The 6,654-nt window shown below is 37.7% G+C and overlaps 1 pseudogene; it reads left to right on the top strand.

Moving 5' to 3' along the window:
- The first annotated feature begins 2,513 nt into the window (after window positions 1–2,513).
- LOC114901363 lies at window positions 2,514–4,405 on the top strand (annotated as a pseudogene).
- The last annotated feature ends 2,249 nt before the right edge of the window (window positions 4,406–6,654 follow it).

Raw genomic sequence — 6,654 nt, 5'->3', positions numbered from 1 at the left:
ATTCTCAATGGTGAAAAACTGAAACCATTTCCTCTAAGATTAGGAAGAAGACAAGGTTGCCCACGCTCATGGCTATTATTCAACATAGTTTTGGAAGTTTTAGCCACAGCAATCAGAGAAGAAAAAGAAATAAAAGGAATCTAAATCAGAAAAGAGGAAGTAAAACTATCACTGTTTGCTGATGACATGAAACTATACATAGAGAATCCTAAAAATGTTACCAGAAAACTACTAATCAATGAATCTGTTAAAGTTGCAGGATACAAAATTAATGCATAGAAATCTCTTGCATTCCTATACACTAATGATGAAAAATCTGAAAGACAAATTAAGGAAACACTCCCATTAACCACTGCAACAAAAAGAATAAAATCCCTAGGAATAAACCTACATAAGGAGACAAAAGATCTGTATGCAGTAAACTATAAGACACTGATGAGTGCAATTAAAGACGATACAAAGAGATGGAGAGATATACCATGTTCTTGGATTGGAAGAATCAACATTGTGAAAATGACTACTACCCAAAGCAATTTACTGATTCAATGCAAGCCCTATCAAACTACTAATGGCATTTTTCAGAGAACTAGAACAAAAAATTTCACAGTTTGTATGGAAACACAAAAGATGCCGAATAGTCAATGCAATCTTGAGAATGAAAAACGGAGCTGGAGGAATCAAGCTCCCTGACTCAGACTATACTACAAAGCTACAGTAATCAAGACAGTATGGTACTGGCAAAAAAAACAGAAATATAGATCAATGGAACAGGACAGAAAGCCCAGAGATAAACCCATGCACATATGGCCAACGTATCTGTGCTAAAGGTGGCAAGAATATACAATGGAGAAGAGACAGCCTCTTCAATAAATGGTTCTGGGACAAATGGACAGCTACATGGAAAAGAATGAAATTAGAACACTCTCTAACACCATACACAAAAATAAACTCAAAATGGATTAAAGAACTAAATGTAAGGCCAGACACTATAAAACTCTTAGAGGAAAACAGAGGCAGAACACTCTATGACATACATCACAGCAGGATCCTTTTGGACCCACCTCCTAGAGAAATGGAAATTTAAAAAAATAAACAAACGGGACCTAATGAAACTTAAAAGCTTTTGCACAGCAAAGGAAACCTTAACAAGACGAAAAGACAACCTCAGAATGGGAGAAAATATTTACAAATGAAGCAACTGACAAAGGATTAATCTCCGAAATTTACAAGCAGCTCATGCAGCTCAATATCAAAAAAACAACCCAATCCAAAAATGGGCAGAAGAGCTAAATAGACATTTCTCCAAAGAAGGTATACAGATGGCCAACAAACATACGAAAGAACGCTCAACATCACTAATCATTAGAGAAATGCTAATCAACACCACCATGAGGTATCACTTCACACTGTTCAGAATGGCCATCATCAAAAAACCTGCAAACAATAAATGCTGGAGAGGGTGTGGAGAAAAGGGAACCCTCTTGCACTGCTGGTGGGAATGTAAATTGATACCGCCACTATGGAGAACAGTATGGAGGTTACTTAAAAAACTAAAAATAGAACTACCATACGACCCAGCAATCCCACTACTGGGCATATACCCTGAGAAAACCATAATTCAAAAAGAGACATTTACAACAATGTTCATTGTAGCTCTATTTACAACAGCCAGGACATGGAAGTGACCTAAGTGGTCATCAAAAGATGCATAGATAAAGAAGACGTGGCACATATATACAATGGAATATTACTCAGCCATAAAAAGAAATGAAATTGAGTTATTTGTAGTGAGGTGGATGAACCTAGAGTGTGTCATACAGAGTGAAGTAAGTCAGAAAGAGAAAAACAAATACCATATGCTAACATATATATGGAATCTAAAAACAGAAAAAAAAAAAAGGTTCTGATGAACCTAGAAGCAGGACAGGAATAAAGACGCAGAGGTAGAGAATGGACTTGACGACACAGAGCGGGGGAAGTGTAAGCTCAGATGAAGTGAAAGAGTAGCACTGACATATATACACTACCAAATGTAAAATAGATAGCTAGTGGGAAGCAGCTGCATGGCACAGGGAGATCAGCTCAGTGCTTTGTGACCACCTAGAGGGGTGGGATAGGGAGGGTGGGAGGGAGGCGCAAGAGGGAGGGGATATGGGGCTATTTGTATACATATGACTGATTCACTTTGTTATACAGCAGAAACTAACACAACATTTTAAAGCAATTATAGTCCAATAAAGATGTTAAAAAATAAGTAAATAACAAATAAAATGCATGAATATTATTGAGCTTTATTCCTTAAGTCAACAATTATTTATTCAACAAAATCTGGCACAATTTACCATCTATCAAATGGTATTTTCCCCAGTGTTGGGGAAACAGCATTGAAAAGGCAGATGATATAAATCAGAATTCTCTTTCTGGTAACATAGCAGACGAAATATCCCCCAAAGAAGCCTTTTGCTGCAAAATGTCTAGAAATTCAACAGAAGGTAAAATCAGCATCCTTCGAAATGTGTAAGTTAATTCTTCCCACCCCGACACTCAAATACAGGAAAGCTCCAAAGCCCCAAAATAAAGAGCAAACTGAAAACTCAAGTTCTGGTGCCCGAGTGGAAGTCTACTAATCTCCGCCTCTAGAAGATTGGCCATGTCAGTGCAGGAAACAAGGTTTGGAGTCTTCTTGAAGTGAGGAATTGGAATTAGGACACAACATCCAATCCTTTCCCATGTAAAGTCAGAACCTTCAAAGGGCTATACAATCAGTAAAGGAAAAACCTGACCACCAGGCACAGGGAATCAACTGGGAACTTTGTTTGCTATGAAATGAGATTAGGGTAGGGAAATATAAATTAGTTAATGAATTGATTAAATTTATAGCTCTGACCATTTACAACTACCAGTCTCTCCTCATCTTAGTTTGAAGTTAGAATTTACATAACTTGTTCCAGGAATTGCCTACCCAAGAAATTAACCTAAAAAAAATTCTAGATTGAGGTGCCCAGCAGATGCAAGAACAAAACCTTTCAGCGTCTCACACTTTCAACCAGGCTTGTAGAGGATTCTCCTAGGTAAAACTTCACCAAACCTGAGTTTATAATCTAAAACTACAAAACATGCCACAGAATAAGACTACAAGATTGAGAGTAACAGAAAAAACAAACCACAGACTTAGATACTCAAGAATATTAGATAATAGAATTATTATACACAGACTACAAAACAAATCTGTTTAAGCATGATAAAAGAAAATACAAAATGAATAATAATAAAATAATAATAATACTTAAAGGAAAAAGATTTAGTTAAAAGATAATTGAAAAGAATTAAAAAGAACATCTAGAAATTAAAAATATAATCACTGATATTACAAACTAAGTGATTTTCTACCTGTGGACACAGCTGAGGGAGTATTGTTAAAGGCTTCCTTCTACTGCCATCATGTCTAATTCAGTCTCCCAAAGAGCCCAAAGAGCCACGTAAGCCCTTTGTTAAAGGTTTGAACTTAAAAAAAAAACAACTGTGAGAGACTGAGGAGCCATGGGGAACACCCACAGACTGTGTGGTAATGGAAGATTCAAACACCAAGCACTTCATAAGCTTTGGGTTTTGACATGTGCCACTGTGGTGCAAGCAGATGCATCATGAATGCAAGGCCACACAGGTGGATGGAAGAGCTGTGAACCAAAGAAGGCTGTCTCTAGAGAAGGTTTTCAAAGACTAGGTGCCCACTTACCTATGAAAGAGACCTTTGTCAGTAGCAATGAAAACAACATTGAAGAATATCATGTAGGAGATTAATCTGAGCAGTATAGGAAGAATGAAATGGCTGAAATCATTACAGTCTAGGGAAGTGACAAGAAGAGAGCTTTGCTTTTATAACTTTAGATGACCATAACTCCATGGATAAGACTGTCATTCAGAAATGCCATCTTGTGAATAACCATAACTGTGAAGTAAGGAGAGCCCTGGATAAGCAAGAGATGGATAGTGCCTCGTTCAATTCAAAATGGTTCTAAAAATTTTGGCAGGAGGTTGTTTTAGAGGGAATGGCAACTTTGGTCATGGAGGAAACTTCAGTGTTGTGATAGCTTTGCTGGCAGCCATGTTGGTGATGAATTTGACGGCAATAGTGGATTTGGTAAGAATGCAAGTAGTTTTGGAAATGATGGAAGCTACAATGACTTTGACAGTTATAACAATCAATCTTCAAATTCTGGACCCATAAAGGAAGGAAACTTTGGAGGCAGAAGTTCTGGTCCTTATGGTGGTGAAGGCCAATACTTTGCCAAACCACAAAACTAATATGGTTATGGGTCTTCCAGCAACACAGGTAGTTATGGGAGTGTAGAAGATTTTAATTACAGTTAAGAAAAAAACAAAAAACAAAAAACCTTAGCAGAAAAGGAAAGCCAGAGAAGGGACAAAAAGCTATAGGTTACAACAGGTGTGTAAACTCAGCCAATCATAGTGGCAGACCCTAACTGCTACAAGGAAAAAAAGAAAAAAAAGAGGGTCCATATTTGTGACTAACTGTAATGTTTTTTTAATTTTTTAAAACAACTTTATTGGAGTATAATTGCTTTAAAATGTTGTGTTAGTTTCTGCTGTATAACAAAGTGAATCAGTCATATGTATACAAATAGCCCCATATCCCCTCCCTCTTGCGCCTCCCTCCCACCCTCCCTATCCCACCCCTCTAGGTGGTCACAAAACACTGAGCTGATCTCCCTGTGCTGTGCAGCTGCTTCCCACTAGCTATCTATTTTACATTTGGTAGTGTATATATATCCATGCCACTCTCTCACTTTGTCACAGCTTACCCTTCCCCCTCCCCATATCCTCAAGTTCATTCTCTAGTAGGTCTGTGTCTTTATTCCCATCTTACCCCTAGATGCTTCATGACCTTTTTTTTTTCCTTAGATTCCATATATATGTGTTAGCATACGGTATTTGTTTTTCTCTTTCTGACTTACTTCACTCTGTATGACACACTCTAGGTCCATCCACCTCACTACAAATAACTCAATTTCATTTCTTTTTATGGCTGAGTAATATTCCATTGTATATATGTGCCACATCTTCTTTATCCATTCATCTGTCGATGGAAACTTAGGTTGCTTCCATGTGCTGGCTATTGTATATAGAGCTACAATGAACATTGTGGTACATGTCTCTTTTTGAATTATGGTTTTCTTAGGGTATATGCCCAGAGGTGGGATTGCTGGGTCGTATGGTAGTTCTATTTTTAGTTTTTTAAGTAACCTCCATACTGTTCTCCATAGTGGCTGTATCAATTTTCATTCCCACCAGCAGTGCAAGAGGGTTCCCTTTTCTCCACACCCTCTCCAGCATTTATTGTTTGTAGATTTTTTTATGAAGGCCATTCTGACCAGTGTGAGGTGATACCTCATTGTAGTTTTGAATTGCATTTCTCTAATGATTAGTGATGTTGAGCATTCTCTCAAGTGTTTGTTGGCAATCTGTATATCTTCTTTGGAGAAATGTCTATTTAGCTCTTCTGCCCATTTTTGGATTGGGTCGTTTGTTTTTTCATATTGAGCTGCATGAGCTACTTGTATTATTTTGGAGATTAATCCTTTGTCAGTTGCTTCATTTGCAAATATTTTCTCCCAATCTGAGGGTTGTCTTTTTTTCTTGTTTATGGCTTCCTTTGCTGTGCAAAAGCTTTTAAGTTTCATTAGGTCCCATTTGTTTATTTTTGTTTTTATTTCCATTTCTCTAGGTGGGTCCAAAAGGATCTTGCTGTGACGTATGTCATAGAGTGTTCTGCCTATGTTTTCCTCTAAGAGTTTTATAGTGTCTGGCCTTACCTTTAGATCTTTAATCCATTTTGAGTTTAAGTATTTTAGTTTTGTTCTGTGGAAAGTACAAAGCATTCCAACAAAAGGCTTTAATGTAGGGTTTTGTTGTTGATGTTCACATGTTTTGACTGCTAAATATAATAGTCTGATCATGATGCTGATATACTGCGTCTTTTAAAAAATATTCAGTGAATGTGGTGAATAGAAAAATAGATATAGCTAAAGAGAGAACTAGTAAAGCAGAAGATAAACCTAAGGAAATTACTCAAAACGCTGTCCAAGATATAAAGAAATGGAAAATATGAAAGAAGTTAAGAGACATGGAACGTAGAATGAAAAGGTCCATTATATATCTTATAATAGAAATTCTAGAAAGAAAGAAGAGAGAAAGATGTGCGTTTTCCAGAATGGATGATCAATATGCACCTTCAGTTTTAAGAAGCACAAATTCCAAGTAATAAAAACAAAATAAAGGGCTTCCCTGGTGGCACAGTGGTTGAGAGTCCACCTGCTGATGTAGGGGACATGGGTTCGTGCCCTGGTCTGGGAAGATCCCACATGCCACAGAGCAGCTAGGCCCGTGAGCCATGGCCGCTGAGCCTGCACGTCTGGAGCCTGTGCTCCGCAGCGGGAGAGGCCACAACAGTGAGAGGCCCGTGTACCACAAAAAAATAATAATAATAAATAAATAAATAAACACACATTAAAACCTATTGTAGAGAAAGTGCAGACAGTAGAAGAAAGAGAGAAGATATTAAAAGCTACCAGAGAGGGTTCGTCCCTGGTGGTCCAGTGGTAGGACTTCATGCCCCCAATGCAGGGAGCCTGG

This window comes from Monodon monoceros, unplaced genomic scaffold (genome assembly GCF_005190385.1).
Source record: "Monodon monoceros isolate NGI ecotype Baffin Bay Population unplaced genomic scaffold, NGI_Narwhal_1 Super_Scaffold_2, whole genome shotgun sequence".
Taxonomy (NCBI): domain Eukaryota; kingdom Metazoa; phylum Chordata; class Mammalia; order Artiodactyla; family Monodontidae; genus Monodon; species Monodon monoceros.
This window is presented reverse-complemented; position numbering and strand designations above follow the sequence as displayed.